Consider the following 19,147-nt stretch of genomic DNA (forward strand, 5'->3'; position numbering starts at 1 on the left):
TTATCTACAGTAAAAAAACTATTTAAATATATTTCAAAGCCCTGTTAAAGCCACCTCAAATCGACTACGTCTTTTTGTTGGAAGGCTATAAAATAAACAAACAACAAACTGATTCGGATTAAACGTTTATTTGGTTCAATTTAAACATTTTAAAAACTAAAACTAAAATAAACAAAAGATGAATAACAATAAATATAAATAAAATAAAAAGGCCTCTCAAATGAAAATAAAATAGTTATATAAATTATGAAGATGACAATAAACTAATTTACAAATAAATATCTATAAAACAAATACTAGTCGACGCAAGGTGCTCCACTCCGATAGGTCCGAGGAAGAGTGCTGCCGAGATGTTTAGGTCGCAGCTCTTGTAGTTAAATACACCGTTGTAATGGTCCAAAGTTGGTGTAGTGGCTCATCCATAGTTCAAACATCCAAAAAGTCGTATTATTGTATTAGGCGAGCCGACAAAATGAACAGACAGGGCTGGTTACATACGTTCAGAGCCACTGATTATCCGGAACTCATATTAAAGTCGAAACACAGAAAAGGTCTTTTTTCAAACTATAATGACGACTAAAACACTCAAAAAATGTCCACTTTATATAAAACCATTTGATTAACAAATCAATCAACCTATTCAATGTACAGCAACTAATTATCTTCGGGTTAATTGCTTGAAATAATACAATTGTGTTGATAGTATCAATTATAACCCTAGAGGCGTCTTAATACCAACAAGTCCTCTTGACCTATGTGCCAAGTTAGTTTCACCTGCATTTTTACAGATTCAAACATACAGACAGACTTAAAAAAACCATAAAAACTTAAAATCCATAAAAGGCTTATGAGTTACAGCTATCAAAAAATAGTCTAAAAATATTTTTCAAAACCAGATCTAAGTCCTGACAAAATATGATATTTCTATTTTATCCCTTAAGGGAAAATATCCAATAGGCCTGATTTATTGATCTACTGAATTTGAATAGAATTAGCTTAGACAGATCATTTCTGATATAAATGGCGGTATGCTATAGCAGAAACATAGGTTAACCTTAACACTTTCATTGTCCACTGAAAAAAAAGGTTTTTAAATTGAATTTTAACAATTTTATTCGCACAATTAAAATAAAATAATCAAAAAATGAGATAATTTATGATGACATGCGTAGGCATGAGGGAGACGGACGTTCAACTAAACTATTTTGTCAAACCAGGAGGTCCCTCATCCAAATCCTTTTTAGCCTTCACTGAGTTACATCAGGAATATCATTTATCACCATCTGAAGTATAGATTGATTGAAATATCTGTAAAATTTGTCATAAAACCATTTGTAAGTCATACGAATATAATAGGTCTATTGAAGAGTCTCGTTTAAAAAGTAGAGTGATGAGTTAGTTATCGGATCTTAATAATTATGATTGTAATGTTTCTATTTTCTGAATGTCTGTATTTTAAACCACAAACATTTGGTGAACATAAGTCCATTTTGATTTTAGTAATTAATTATATTTAAGTTTCTGTCTGAGGGGTAATTTAGAACTTCTGTGTAGGTTAGAACATAATAATGAAAGCCTGAAGTTTATGATTTTCGTTTTAGTGGTACTTGGTGGTTGTCAATGTGAACTGGAGAGCTGCTTTAAGAATAATTGTTACATATTGAGTTTTACTCCATATTGTTACATACCAGTTTTGTATGCTACCTAGGTTATGTTTTAATGTCAGTATGGCCTGTGATTTAGTGGTAGTGCCATCGGCATACGTCCCAGTTTGTACTTATAGACTGTTATTAAGTCATTGCCGCACTTCTGAACTTGATATATACATATCAAGTTCAGAAGTGGGGCAAGAATATAACCGTGAGGGACTCCTGCAGATATTGGCAAAGGAATTAACATCAACCAATAACCTACGTCATTGCTAATAGTGTAAGGACTATTATTGTACATCTTCTTTTTAAATAAATACATTTTTTTTAAGTTCACAGTTCTGGAATTACCAAGTTATTAAGTATGGTCAAATTAATACTAGTTACCGTGCAAAGCCAGAAATATATTAACAATGGTAACTAATGTATTACAAGAGGGATCCCATGCATTCATGTCGACATTGTAATTAAAAAGATAATATAAAGGAGAAGAGACTTAAAGGGCCACTGAAGGAGTCGGTACAAGTGAGGCATGCAATCAATCACTGAGCGAGCTGAGGAAATTCTTTCATGGACCGGCAGCACTTAACAACGAACCGCTTAAGAATGCCCAGTTAATACAGCCACTCATCCCTAGCCTTCGTGTACTCTTACGAAAGATCTGTATCCATAGTTGTCCCGTAATACAGTTATAACTTTATTGTTTTTAATGATTGTTCTCATAACCCTATTATTTCTATTTAATGTAGTTAGGTATTTAATATAATAGGTAGTACTGTAAATTAATGCTCTTATATATATATATATATATATATAACTACTCTTAACTTGTCAAAGTAATCCAACATTTTCAGGAGTTGACAGATTCTTTTCGGGAGGGACCTCAAATAAATTATGATTATTTTAGTAGTTAGTTAGAAATGTGCCAATAGAAGGTTTTTCTCGAACTAGTCCAATTTGTCAGTCTTCATTTATGTCTTGGCGTTGTATAGCTGGACTGTATATTCATAAACACTAGAGAGGGGGCGCCATATTCCACTAAGATTTTCACGTAATCCAGATCCACTTAGAGGATAAGTGGAAATTAGACGCCAAGAGGGCAAACGGGAGTGGAGGTGTGCTCTTGAGGAAAACGAGCATCTTCTCTTCTTCTTGGTACCACGGCCAACTAAGCATGTCAGGCTAAGAAGTCAGCATCGAGCGTGGTACACAGTGGACGGCCACCTCCGTTAAGCAGCAGCGACACACCATCCATCAGGTGACCCACGTCATATGGGGCAGACACCGTGCTACAGTTACCGTAAGTAAGATCATTTCTACCAACCCAAATGGCGACCCTCATCACATCTCAGCTACAGACCACTTTTTCCCCCATATCAAAATTATTACTTAACAAACTAACCTCATTGTATTATTTTCGGTCTCCCCCTTTCATCAGTTATTTCAATGTATTAAATTTTCTCAATATCACTTTTTTAACTAAACCCCTTCTGATTTAAAGCCTAGACTTGGATCTAATTCCTTCATAACTTAAAATTTGAGGAAGGTCCAGTCAAACAATTTAATTCAATTTTGATAAAATAACTTGTAAATAAAAATAAATGTTTGTACGAAATAAATCTACATTACAATATGCAAATGTATGGAATTCAAATATTATAATGACGAAGAAAATTGCTACTGGCTGCTAAACTGGGTAGTTCACCTGGCCACCGGTCCCCGGAACTTCATAGGAACACATCGTGGTATGGTACCATATCTACATACATATGGTAAATTGATTCCAGTTTTATCTTAAAAATTATAAACCTGAATATTTTTTCTATTTAATAAAATTTAATCAAAATTCAAAAAGATAAAATAATTCAAAAGATATTTTTTTTAGTTAAAATTAAAGTATAATAATTTTTTCGATGATTTGAAACCTAATCTTGATATTGGAGCAAGAGTAGCAAGTTAGACAATCTGTCTCATATCTATTTACCAAGTTTTATTCAAAATACAGTTTATGAAAAATAACTTCCTCCTTGAAACGATTATTTTTCTACATTTTATATATTCTATATAAAGAATTTATTACTGTACTTATTTATATGGAAATGGACTATACAATCTAAAAAATAAATTAGTTCCAATCACCGAAATGACAGACAAATAAATATCTCTATTGGTCTTTGTAATTCACCTGTCGCGCTAAGGGCTAAAGTTGATTAAAATTGCTGTTTCATCAAACAATATGTTTGTACGAAAATCTGTCGTTGGAAAATGTATCTGTTAGTTGGCAAGAAATTGGTTTTGAGTACGAGTGATAACATCACAGTACGGTATTATCGGATAAAAAGCAGTTCACAACATTAGAATTAAAGAACTTGGGACTACTGTGTATTGTTGAGTTTATAGATGAATATTTAAAGATTTATAAATACTAAAATTAACGATTATTAGTATATAAAAATCACATCATTTTATTTCAGATGTTTTAACTTATAAAGGTTTCGTTGAGTAATTTGATTAAAATATATTGCTATTATAATGTAGAATCATTGATTTTCTTTTTTTTCAAACCTCTTTATTTTTCATATGGTTACAGAATACATAATAATATAATGCAATACATTATACATATACAATTTACATTATATCTTATTGATTTTCTTAACTACATTGACTTTATTTAAGTAATTTGATATATTTTTATCAATTGAGTATTAATAATACTGTTTTCTATTGTTGGTAATAATAATAGTTTTTAACTCTAGTTTTAATGCAGTTTTATAGTATTATTACCTTTTTTTAGTAAATTTATATTATTGTTATGTTCAATAATTTAGATTTCACCGAAAATAATGTAACTATAAGAAAAAATGAATAATGTTCGAAATGGCTCCATTTGCACAAGATAATTCCATAAAAGTAAATATTGTATAGCTTTTTCATTTATTTATTGAAATTGCATTTTTTTTCTGTCCTTTATTGAAAATATATGTATAACAATATTGAAACTGTATATAAAAAAAATACAATAAGTAAATATGATAAATGTTTCAGCACACACGATAATCTTGGGAAGGAACACCTAATAGTGGTACTTCAATCATTGCTTTAAATTAGAAGATCCCGTGGCCATCTTCTTTTCAGACGCCTTGGAGTATTGTTAAGGGTGAAAGATTTAAGGACTAATGGGTGTGTATGGGAAAGGATTTTGGAATGTAAGGTAATCTATCTTCAAATCTGCCGCGAATAGAATGTTGAGGTCTTTGCGACGTGATAAGGAGCTTCAAGAATTTTATGATCGATTTTGGATTAATTGAACCATCATTCACAGATTCAATATTAACACTAAAGCACATTGTAGCTCATGCACATTATAAACTGACACTGGAACAAGGAGTCGGTAATATATCTTATAAAACAAATGAAACATTGATTGAAAATAAAAAATTAATTTAATAAAACATTACAATTTTTAATTTTTCTACGTTTAACTCCATACAAATGTTTAATTATGGCCCAATAATGACCAAGTGATAAGGGATAGATACTATTAAAAACCAATAATAATCAATTCCATTATCAACAATGAATTTAAGGTTAAGCGGGATATACAAATATACTTAGGGTATACAATAGGGTAAATAGGGGTAACAAAGAGCAAGAGATTATAAAATATTAATTGAGAAAATTTATGTATATATATAAAGATGTGTGCGGTGGTATATTTCATCTTCAATTTTGAAAGAAAAATGTCGGAATACGGTATATATTTAGTGAGATTCAAACAATGAATTTTAGGTTAAGCGGGATATACAATATCCGTACCTAGGGTAAACAAAGAGCAAGAGGAAAAGCTACAAAGTATTAAACAATATTGAGGGGCCCTCTCTGCAGGATAGGAACCAATAAGCTCCAACTAAATAATTCAGAAACTTTCTTCGTACTGGGTCCGTAAGGCGGAACCTTTCTTCTCCAACTCTTTTTGCTGACACGAAACAAAATTTCACCCTCTTTTAAATTTACCGAGTTATATTTTCCTCCTACTTCATTGTTTATTTATGTTTGGAACTTGCGAAAAATTCATTTTCCAGTAATATAATTTTAAAGAAGGAAAAGAGGTACTACAGAACTGAAGGGAGTGAGTAAACACGATGTTCAAAGAAAATTATTTATTTTTAAAACCTTTGATACTTCAGAAAGTTTCTTAGAATGAATATTAACATTTATAGAATATCCTTTTCTGGGAATATTTTTTTTCCTCTGATTTCCGCAGAACATTAAATAACCTAGAAAGTAATGAGTAATAAGATTTAATAACTCAAGCATTTTCAATCTGAATATTTCTTATTAATTGTTTTTCTTGTAATAATCTGATAGAATACATTATTTCACTTGACCTTATAAAATTTCAAGGATAAAGGGCTTCCAACTTCAAAATTTTACTTCCTTTGAAATACAATTTGGTATTTATCCGTATACTTTTCAAGTTTATACTATGAATTGATTTGGGTATGGATTCTTGTAAGAGTTTAAGAATCACATAACTTTTTATTTACTTAAATTAACTAAAATTAAAAAAAAAATCACGAACAAATACTGCCTCCGGCAACGAGTGCCTCTATACTAATTTTCAACTTCACACTAGCTTTGAGCTTACTCGGACAAGCGTTTTTGAGCTATGTGTAAAAGGAAAATACGTTAGCTCATACATAAGCGAAAGTAGTTCATGTAATTTACTAAAATCTATACGAAATCAAGTCAGCACTTATTTCCTACGTTCTTTGAATATAAGGCTGAATCCCATGAATAATTTTTGAAATTTAGGTTGGTATTAGAGAATACATTAGCGCATGTGTATACCGAATCTGGCACCAGATCATCTTTACACTAATACCCCAACTTCACTCCTGATTTAAGCCAAATCAGAGCAATATTTATTATTTTAATTTTAATAGCTTAACGGATTCAGATTGAGCAATAATAGACATCTCTACGTCAAATAATTCTTGAAATATCGGACTTTTGTTCAAATATAACATTTTCAATGTATGTAACAAACTGTCATCATATAATACTATTCATAAACAAGACTGTGGAAATAAAAATTCTCTAAGATTAATTATATTTCACCTTATAATGTATTCATAAATAATCAACTTGTATGAAACCATATGCCGGTGTTATGTTCTATTAGCGCTCACTAAATATTTGAATGAATATTAAGTATAATTTGAAGCTCAATAAATGCATACTGTATATACATCATTTTCCTTTCAAAATTGAATATAAAATATACCATCGTACACATCTTGTTATATACCAAAATTTTCTCAATTTAAATTTTTAAATTGAACTATCTTGCATATTAAAGCTACTTGTGATATATTGGGAGTTATTGGCTATAAACCTAAAAATATATGGTGTTCATTTTGTGATATCTGGTGTCGAGGTGGTGTTGGATAGTTAATTGGCCAGTTGTATGTGTAAATTACTCTATAGAAGGCCTCGGTAATGCGTGTTTAATGGGTCAAGATGCTGGAATGCTGGTTAGGATGAGTTTTACGGGAACAAACCGTAAACCCTAGCAGGATGGAAACATCACTTCGGAGGGAACTAGCCTATCGGTCGTGAAGGGGACAGCTTAGTAGTAGTTTCTTAAAACCATGAGGAACAAGCTGTAAGTACTTATGAAAGGTTTAGAAAAAAAAAAAGTGTCCAGAAGTGACAGAGTGAAATAAAAGTCCAATATACATTTCCAAAAAATTGCGTACTGATCCATTATGTATATTGTAACTCACTGCCTCCTAAGGAGGAGAATTCTATGAGGGGAAAATTCACCCTTGCGATTTTTTTTTTTCTTACCCTCCTTTGAGAATAAATAATAATTGAGTACAAAAAAATGGGGAGGGACCATTCCGGCTGGTGGGATCACTTGCGATTTTTTTTTCACTTAAGACTAAAGAAAATTATATATACGCCTATATACAATGAATCTTGGTGTGCCTTGCGGCACATGGTTATTTATTTGTACAATCAAAGTATTTATAAGAAATAATACATATACCAACATACGATGTCTGCATAATGATCGTAGTTCACGTCTCAGCTGGTGGTCCCGTCATATCGACTCTAACGGTGAAGCGATAGAGGTGACCAACACATACTAGCATGGTCACTATACTAGAATATTAGGCCTACACGCCCACTTGGAGTGGTGAACTTTTTTATTATCGTCTTTTGCAATTAGTTTTAGATTAGAACGAACTGTCAGAAATTGGTTTACAATTACTTCTAGGTTAATTTGCAATTTAACTGGACTACTAATTAAGTTACGACTTAAAATATAAGATCTTTATATCTCAGTAAATTAAATTAAGTATGCTATAAGCTACCTAATAAGATACAGCCATCGAGCATAATACAGGTGTGTATAAAGAGTACGTCAATTCTTCTTCGTTAAATTTGTTACATATTCCATTTTTTGTTTCCTGACTACCAAAGTTTTATATTCATGCACGAAATTAAAACATCTATTTCCTCAGATTCAAAAATGTTTACTCTTTTTTTTTTCGTTTTAGACATCAAAGAATAAATTTAGTTCCGCGTTTGTAGATCCATAGTCAAATTTGAGTTAGGGCATAATCAATCGAACCGTTAATTCGGTTTTAATGAAAATTTCAGGAATTGTATCTAGTTGGGCTACTACTTTCGCTTTACGAATCCGTTAAGCTATTAAAATTAAAATAATAAATATTGCTCTGATTTGGCTTAAATCAGGAGTGAAGTTGGGGTATTAGTGTAAAGATGATCTGGTGCCAGATTCGGTATACACATGCGCTAATGTACGAATACACAATACAATGCTCTGGTACGAAATACACATACAACTGGCCAATTAACTATCCAACACCACCTCGACACCAGATATCACAAAATGAACACCATATATTTTTAGGTTTATAGCCAATAACTCCCAATATATCACAAGTAGCTTTAATATGCAAGATAGTTCAATTTAAAAATTTAAATTGAGAAAATTTTGGTATATAACAAGATGTGTACGATGGTATATTTTATATTCAATTTTGAAAGGAAAATGATGTATATACAGTATGCATTTATTGAGCTTCAAATTATACTTAATATTCATTCAAATATTTAGTGAGCGCTAATAGAACATAACACCGGCATATGGTTTCATACAAGTTGATTATTTATGAATACATTATAAGGTGAAATATAATTAATCTTAGAGAATTTTTATTTCCACAGTCTTGTTTATGAATAGTATTATATGATGACAGTTTGTTACATACATTGAAAATGTTATATTTTAACAAAAGTCCGATATTTCAAGAATTATTTGACGTAGAGATGTCTATTATTGCTCAATCTGAATCCAGTTAAATATATCATCAGTTTACAATGAACATCTCTGTAAGAGTTACAGTTCCCATGATATTTGCCAAAATGAATTCACATTAGTGCACGTCTACGTTGTTTTGTAAAGATATTGTATGAAAAAATGTATTAAGAGAAATATTTAGGGTTCAATTTGAAGCTCGTTAAACACATCATAAAGAAGTCCATAATTTTCTTATGCATTGTAGTTTTCATGATGTTTGCGAAGCTGATTTTTCCCCAACATTTGGAGAAAACAATATTTGATTTGGAGAGTTATTATCTGGGGAGTTATTGAATATAAAGAATTATATTAGTGCTAAAATTGAACCTCGTTTAATGCACTATTAGTTAATTCATAATGTTATTTAAGCTATTTGCAATAGCTATTAGCTCTCTCTCTCTCTCTCTCTCTCTCTCTCTCTCTCGCTATATATATATATATATATATACACATATTGACTACCACATATTTCGGAAAATGTTAAATCATAATTAGTTGACTGCAATTTACTTACAATTAATTTTACTTCAAAGGACAGAAATTTTAAGATATTTTTACCGGACTATGTCAAACTCGAACGTGGGTAGTAAATCCAATAATGCTGTAAATATCTTGTATCTCATTCCTCGAAAGCAAGAGTTATTTTATCAACATTTGCTTATGATTACAAGTTTACTTAAGGCATCATTCATCTAAGCTTACTGTTACATAATACTTTATAAGCTGTTGTATAACTTCTTCCATCAGATCCATTCCTGCAATTACCTCAGCCTTCGTCATTCTTTCCTTATTATTTATCTCTTTTTTTCAATGTGGATTTTGTTTCGAAAACTTCACTAACCAGATGACTGGACACTCCCTTCTTAATATTAATTACTTAGCGCCTCCCCTCTTCTTCATTATTCCTATGAGATCGATATAGTTCTCATTAATTTTTTTTTCCTCCCAAATCTGATTATGAAAATCATTGTTGTATATTTCCCCAAAAGTTCAATCTTCTCACTACCAAAATGTTTCAAACAGGAAATATAAAAACAAAAAGCATCCTCAGAATCTATAATTTTTAGCCATATATTACGTTTTAGACATTTAGGTACAAATTAGGTTCTGTGTCTGACCGTCTGTAGTCAACCACTACGTTGTTCACCACTACTTTTCTTCACGCATCCATAAGTTATGGGAGGTAAGTGAAAATTAATTTTACGAAAAAAGTTAAAGGAAATCTAAAATAAATAATGTAGTCGTGCAAGACTCATCCTTTAGATGTCACAATTTAATGTCAACAGTTCATTAGAGAAATTTTAACCATACTCTTAAGCGGGGAATAGGGAAATCTGAAGCTTAAAAAAGCCCACTTTTGTTTGGAAAATCCTGTCCCTAAAAAATTAAAAAAATAGATTCTTCATTTTACACGTTAGGTGTCCCTGACCGAGGATAAAAATTGTGCGAAAATCCTTCTGGAATGATTCGTTTCACATCGTCATTTATTGTCTGGTGCGAAGAGTATTCCCAATCGCTCAGTGAGTTGTTCTAGATTTTTAACCCCCAATCTCAACCTCATAAATCTGATTTAGACTTATTTAAGTATTATATATGTATGACATTTGAAGAATTTATTTCCAACAACTACTTTCAGCATCTCAGTTTATATTTGTATCATATGTTTTTTACTTTGTTTTTTTGTAATTCCTGACTGGTCATTCCCTTGGGGAGGTGGTGTATATATATATATATATATATATATATATAACCCACTTAATTCGACTTAACTCCCTCCAACACTCCCTCGGCTTATCATATTGGTATCTTCATTCACAGATGTTTTAACCTATTTACTTGGATATTCGTCTCTAAGTTGAACATGATTCATTTGACATATGAAAACCTCTTCCTCAGTACCATGAAAAATACCGAATCAAATTAAAATTTAATACTGGTGTGAAGATAGTTAACCGTAGATATATAAGAGGAGAAGATGGTCGGGGAGTGCGGTCAGCAGAAAAAAACACAAATAAACAATATTATTATAGGCAGAGATTTCTGCTAAACTGAGTTTAGCAAGAATCTCTGCCTATAACTCCCTGATGAAGACCTTAAAATTAGGACGAAACGTCAGCACAAATAAATAATTCGTCTGTTTATTTGTGTTTTTTCCTGCTTACCGCACCCCCTTCCCCGACCATCTTCTCTTAAAATTTAATGTCATTACTTAGTAATGTCAATTTACTGATGATACTTTCATCTTCTTAGTGAGAGAGTTTTTTTCCGATTTAAAAAAATTGTAATAAGTAATATCCTGTAGATGTCCGTCGTGGAGTTTAAGAAGCACAATACAAAGAATAAACGAAATTAAATATTGTCAATTTTAGTTTATGACTTGAGTGCCTAGAACTCTTATTATAGTCTCATTTAACTTGTAAGGTTTATGTCCATTTATTTACCTGATTGAATGGGTACCTGATATGTATACGCTCTGATTCTTCGCTCTCCGTTAGATCGAAGTGTAAGAGTGTTCATTCAGATTTATATCAATTAAAAACGACCACACATCTCTTAGTATGTATAGAAGGCATACCAGTGTTGTATTTCAAAATGTAGCACACAGCCATATACCACGCGCATCAAGGCTTCAACTTGCGACAAAAGTCAGTTTTTATATTGTATTTTCTTTAAGCAGTTTTGAAAAATTCCACCATGTATACAGAGAATTCAGATACAATTTTCTCTAAGAAGCCTGTTTGTAAGTCACATACAAAATGAAGGTGATAAAAAAAAAATAACTTCAAATTTACATTATAAAATGTTTTGAAATTATGGGTGTTTTCCTAATCTTGACTGAAGCAGTGAAGTATTTTTTTTTATCCCATGTATTGGAGATTATTCTTTCCTATCTTCTTCTTTTCCATTTTGTTCTTGATAAACACCACATAAACATTTCACAGCAGAAATGTTTTTTTTCTTTCTCTATGTCTCGATGACATTTATAGTTAATATGGTAATTTATGACTTTAAAAAATGTCGTAATATAAGAATAATTTAACTAAAAAAAATAAATATTTTAACTTATAATAAACTATATTTTATTATACATCCTGCTTTATGTTACTAGACTAGGGTAATGTTGTAGCATGTAACATTATCTACTTATCGAATTAATAAGCAGTCATTATTTCACGAGATCTGCAAAACACACAGTCACTATAGCAACTTTGTACTAACAGAGAAAATATTTGAGATCTTTTACTTACTTACACAACTGACAGAGAGAGACCCTTTCCAATGTGAAGTGAATGTTGTTTACATTCTGGAACACATGTATTTACTTAAAGCTCTTAAGCTTTTCAGAGAAGGTACAAGATTTGAGAAGATAGACGAGTAATTGCAAGAACTGTTCTTTGAAATTTCTCATCTATCACGTTTTTTGTATATTATAGACAAAGATTAAGCTAGATTAAGCCCATGAATGCAACTACACACGCATAAGTACACTGGAGTATGTTAAAGTCATGGAGTATGTTAAAGAATGTTAAAATAGTTACACAATTACCATACACACGCTCAGGTATGCTAGTGAAAAATATTGATTATATGTACTTTGTTGAGCACACTTCACCATCCACCTTTAAGCATAATGACGCTTCGTTTGCATATCCAGATCACTTTTTTGTTTAAAATTATGCTCATAACATAACTCTAAGATAAAAATAAGCTCATAACTAATTATGCTCATTCTCTGATGCAGTTGTTAAAATGAAAAAGGAAATAAGCATAAATCCAAATTAACAAGAATAACTACAGTTAAAAATTGTGTAAGACCATAAGTAGCACATACCATAGTTTTATTTAATTTAATTGATTGTTTATGATCTTCATAGGACTACATTATAAATTCTTCTATTAAATCATTTTAAGAACGGATAACAATATTCAGGATTTACTTTAATTATTAGGATGAAAATACTCAAAATTCTAATGACGTGTGAGCTCTCTACAGCCTACAGAACTTACTGCAGTGATCACCCAATCAAAAATATAACCTGAAGACCGAATTAGAATAGAAGGAGAAGGTACCTGTTGCTCCAGCCCAGACTTCGTCCATTACCAGCTCTCGGTGCTAATTGATAGCTGCCTCTTTAGCCTCATCCTCTTCCACCTCTGCGCACTTTGAATCTACTAATCCCTGTTCCTGGGACCAAGAGCAGTCCCGTGGAAGTCCTGCAGGTCTGAGAAAACAATTCAACAGGTGATCGTTTTCCCCCTACTACCAAATGAATTTTGTTTGTTTTTACGGGTTGGTTGTTCTTGTATGGTTGGTAAGAAAAAGAAAATTTACACATTGAAAAGAGAAAGAAGTCTTTATAATTTTATTTTATTTTTAATTGATTTTATCACTTTCTCAAAATGTATACTTATTTTTTTTAGGAGTGAGTAGCTTTGTGGTACGGCACTGCGCTCCTAGCTTAGTGGAGTAGGACCTTGGTCGGAACCCGGCTGTGGCAGATATCAGATCTTGCACAACCGTTGGTCTTGTAACAGTACTTCCTTACAAATTACTGCACCCTTCATGGGTTGTAGAAGTACAGATTTAATTAATGCTTATTTAAATAGTACATCTGTATCAACTCATAAGAATGTGAACGTGAACATAGCTATCTTATTTGTAATTAAGTAACAGTTTTTGATGAGATGGAAATTGAGAGAGAGAATAAAAATGTAATCTAATTTAGTATTATATTAATAACGATAATAATTTAGTTATTGAAATAATACTGTATAGTTGAAATAAACAAAACAACTAAAATAATATATTAAAAAAAAATAAATCTTGTCCCCTACAAGCCATGAAGGGTCAGGGATGCAGTACTTTGTAAGGAAGTAATATTACAAAAAAAAAGAAATATTTAACAATGTCACACAAAAAAAAAATTAAAAATTAGCATTGTTTCTAGTTGTCAATTAGTATATTACTTACTTATGTAAAACTGATTCGATTAGAGAAACCTATAATTCAAGCAATTTAGATTTAAATTTATAAACCCTGAGGGCCCTTCTTTTTTTTATTATTATTTTTTTTTAATTTGCACCTGTAATTGTACATTTAAAACCAGCAAATGAGATGTTCTATCTGACGTTAAGTAAATTATTTCATTAGATTAGGAGGTCCCGCATCCAACTCCTCTTCAGCCTACGCCGAGTTACGTCAGGAATGCCATGTGTTGCCATCTGTTGTATAAATTTATTGAAACGTCCATGTAGCGTCTTGTAAGACCGTTAGTAAGTCGTATGAATGTGGCCCGTTACAGTCGGAATGCGTAGGTCGGTGTGAATGGTCTCGTTTGAAACGTAGAGTGGTGAGTTTGTTGCCAGTCTTAAAAATTGTGATTGAAAATCTTTGTATTTTCTTAATCTTTGTCTTTTTAGCACGTCCATAAATTTGGCAGGCGTAAGTCCATATGGGTTTTAGTAAGTAATTGTATATGTTAAGTTTTTGTCTGAGCGATAATTTAGAACTTCTTTGTAGTATAGTACACTAGAATATAATTGTCTCAGTCGGAAATTTAGCGTTTTACGTTTTGTCTTGACGTGTGGGCCACATGTCAACCTTCTGTCATACGTAAGTCCTAGATAAGTTACTGTGTTTGTGGTATAGGGTGATTGTCAACGTAATCTGAAGGGCATGATTTGTGTCGTAGAGTAAATGTGACATGTTGTGATTAATCTTAATTTTCCATCGTGTGCAACACGTCTGTATATTGTTAAGACTATGTTGTAGTGTTAGCGTGGCCTGTAAAGGCTCTGTGTTTCTCAAAATGATTGCAGTGTCGTCTTCATACGTCGCAGTTAGTATGTTGTCGTTTGTCGGTAAGTCATTTGTGAATATAAGGTATAGAAGTGGCGCCAGGATAGAACCTTGAGGGACACCTTCAAATCGTTTGATGAGTTCACTGAGCTTTGTCGGAAAGAAAAGAAACGGTCATGAAGAAATGATTTTACAATTAAATAGTAGGTGCTTGGGAGAATTGGCTTAAGTTTAAAAAGAAGGCCTTGGAAACGCCTGAATTACATCCAAAAATGGTACAGAAGCGTATTGTTTTGATTCAAAAGTAGAGGAAATGAACTCCGTGACCCTGTTTAGTTGTTGTGTTGTGGAATGTAATGTGCGAAATCCAAATTGGTGGTCGGGTAATATGTTTTGGTCAGTTAGTATTTTTATAATACGTTCATAATAATTTTTCAAAAATTTTGGAGCATACTGGAAGAAGATTAATAGGTCTGTAGGAATCGGGTCTATGTTTGTCTTAGTTAGATTTATGGATCATTAAAATCGTGGTGTATTTCCATTGTATAGGGAATTGAGTTGTTCGTAAGATAGCTTTGAATAGGGTTGTGAGGAATATTAAAGCTATTCTGAGAATTTTCCGAAGTACCTCAGCAGTAATAAGGTCGAAACCAGGAGCCTTCTTTTTAGGCATTTTCATAATCTGTCTTAATACTTCAGTAGGAGTAAAGCATTTAGGTGGAAGAGGAGAATCTAAAACTTTCTATACATTAGCTTCGTGTTGTATGTCAGTTAAATCAGTGTGGGGTTGAACGACAGTACAAAAATGGTCGGCGAATATTTCGGATTTCTCCTGGTCCGAAAAAGCCCAGGAACCATAATCTTTTCTCAACGGGACTAATATCTAATGGTATTGTAAGAGTCGCTTTGTATGTCTCAACTATTGTCATCAGATGTTAGGTTTTTCAAAGATCTGTCAAAGTTAATTTGTTTGAATTTTCGTATTTCTCTTCTGAGGTCATTGCTTAATTTGTAATATGTTCATCTAGCTGAAGGTAGCCGGTGAGTTTGCCATTCCTTTAGTGAACTTCTCTTGGCTCTGATTAGATCCCTGATATATTGAAGGTATGACGGCGAACGTATTCCTTGCCAACCTTTTGGCTCTTGTGAGTACCATGCGGCTTTCTGAACTGCTAAGGTGAAGAATTCAACCGCTTCTTCTAAATCCTGTTCTGATTTTAGTACTGTAGGGACAGTCAACTCGGTGTTTAGATATTCACTAAATAGTTTCCAATCCATTATACCGTGGGTCAGCGATGGTCTTTTTTCAGTAAGGAATGTCTCAGCACCTAGCATCAGGTTCACTGGGAAATTATCTGAGCCAAGGCCTGTTTCTGTTGTAACAGTAATCGGCAGTGACCTCAAATCTTTTGCTACAAAAATGTCTTGTACGTTGGGTTTTCGGTATACCGTGAATTTGGAAAGTAAGTCGGTTTATCTCGGGGAAAGACGTCTAAGGACAGATGACGAACCGTTTGCATGAGTTTCTTGCCCCTTGGTGCAACAAGGGCACACACAATCGTGAACCCAAGTGAGTGTGTTTTGCATTGTAGTCGCCTCCAGTTACAAATGTTTTACCAAGTGATTTGAACAAATCAATGAACATTTGTTCAGTAAAATTGTATTTAGGTGGACAATAAATGGAAGCTAGTGATAGGTTCTTGTATTTTGTCTCTAATTGTATGCCAGTATTTTTTTAATGAGTGGCAAAACTTAAAAACAGTTGTCCCAAATTGAAACCTGAAGCAGTTCTCGGAACGATATACCAGAACGATATTTTGAGGTTCCAACCGGATCAAAACGTCGATCTAATTTTTTTCAAAATATTATTCAAACTTTTGATAAATTAGGTTCCAGCTGTTCTCCGAGGGCCCTTATAGTCTTAATCAGTTTTATAGTAGGTTCGGAAGCAGTCACCATTTAATTAATGAAGTTTTTAATTACTTTGAACTATTACTGCTTGGCCTGGACTGTTCTGAAAATTTGGTTCTCAATCACTGAGTTTCCCATACCACCAAGACATTAGTTGCACTTCAACAAAAAGACCAGAGACTATCATGCATGCAGTTTGAATTTATTTTCCTAGAATAAGAAAAAAAATCATACATTGTAAGCCGGGTAAATCATGCAGTATTTATTTATTGTTCACCCTACCTGCGTTTTGGATAATACGAGCGTATTAGAGTAGTGATGTAACACATGATTGCATAACAACACATTACTTCATTTAAAGAATGCATATAATTAAATTTGTATTATCAATACATTAATCCTATAATTAATCTCTTCTTAAAATTCGACAAAGAGTAGCATCCATCTTCCGGTTGTCTTCCGTGCAGTGGCTCTTTGCTTCTTTGACTGCGAAGATTGGAGTAGGTTTGACCATCTTCCAAGCGGAAATGAAATCCTTGAGATACAGGAAGCACAACTTAATTAGTGACAGTCTTATCTCAACTTTGAAACATCTATATAAAACTGGAAGAGGAGACTTAAGTTTGAAAAATGGTTAAATCGAGTAACATTGAAAAAGTTGCTAAAATCATAAAACGGCGTAATTAGTACTTCAACAGTCTTGCGTAAAGCCAGGGCATTCCATACATTTCATAAAGTGCGCACATATTAAAATTTCTCTTGAAAACAGCCCTAATTTGCCCAGAGCCTTCCATCAATAACTGAAAGAACTGATCACTATCAGTGAATGAAATTGCTTTGTAGATCTACTTAAGCGTACGAAAGTATTTTTAATTTATAATATGAAAAATATTTGAAGTAATATTACTTTTGAATAATCAAAATTATATTGATTCAAATTAATCCTGCGTAATACTGTATGAAGATAAAAATTCGCCTTCGGGTTCAATATGTACAATAATTTAACTTCATACAGCTGTTTATAGAGGAGGAAATTGTTTTGAGAGCATTATACGGAGTGAAGTCCTCGTGGCAATCATTGCTTTATGTTTAATGGGATTTAATTCCATGAGATACGCTTTTAACTTATTAGCTGATTCAAAAATAATGTGATTATTAAACTTTTAGGTAATTTATCGAGATTAATTATGTAAAATTGAGAATAACCAAGATTCGATTCTTATTGTTTAGTTAAGTTGGTAAAATGGCGGAATAATGTACATACGCACAGTTACATAGATGAATATGAATAAAAACAATATGAATACAGTAATGTGAAGTAGCGGATAACGACATAACATAAAAGATATCGCCTCCCGGCCTCTCTTAGCGCGTAAGAGTGTCAATCAAAGAAAATATCCTAATAGAAAAGAAAATATATATAAAAAAAAAAAAAAGAAAGAAAAAAAAGGAAGGAATAAATTTAACAATTTATTTTGTGGTGTGAAGTTATTATTAAATCTCCAAACATACCAATCAATACCACCTCCTATAGTAAAATAATTAAACAAAAAAAATCGAACTGTTTATTGGTATAATGAGACCCTTCTTTGGTTCTTAAGAATATTGTAGAAAAGAAAAAAAAAATTTTTTAAATAATTTTATTTAACTATTCAATTATTAAAATCTGATTTGAGAAATATTAGTATAATTTGGAGCATACCAAAATTATATATAAAAAAAAAACCATGAAGAAAATTTAAAATTAAACTTTGTCTGGTTTTACATTTGCCTTCCTTAGTATTAAACAAATTTCAAAACATTTACCAACCATTTAATTTGCGAAAAGGGTCTGATCAGAATACCTAGGTAAATATCGACCTAAAAATTTAAAGTTTTAAATGACCATGCTTAGTAGCTGGAAAATATTTATTTATTTAAGTATTTCGACCACTAGGGCCATTTACAAAGTTAGTAGATTACAATTGGCATATTCACAAACTCAATTACAAAGTGAGAAAGTTACAAATTAACAATTACAATTAAAATTAAATATTTACAATTACAATTTACATTTTACAAAGTTGCAATTAGATTTGACGTAGTTAGTAAATTACTATATTAAATTTTGCATCCATATATCGATGCTGGACAGTTAGATTATATGTGATCATAAATATTAATTATTAAATAAATCAAAAATTAGTATCCAATTCTGTCTCAACACTTTATTTTTCACTAGTCCAACGTTTCGGCCTTTATAGCCATCTTCAAGGACATCTAAATATTTAACACCTTCATTTTTAAACATTTACAACATCATTATTCACTATATAATATAACATACCTTCAATACAAAACTCCTCCTCACATTAATTTACAATTTCTATTGCAGGCTATTCTGCCCAG

Source organism: Halyomorpha halys, unplaced genomic scaffold (assembly GCF_000696795.3).
Source record: "Halyomorpha halys isolate HHAL.00 unplaced genomic scaffold, Hhal_1.1 Scaffold1747.1, whole genome shotgun sequence".
In the NCBI taxonomy this organism is placed as follows: Eukaryota; Metazoa; Arthropoda; class Insecta; order Hemiptera; family Pentatomidae; genus Halyomorpha; species Halyomorpha halys.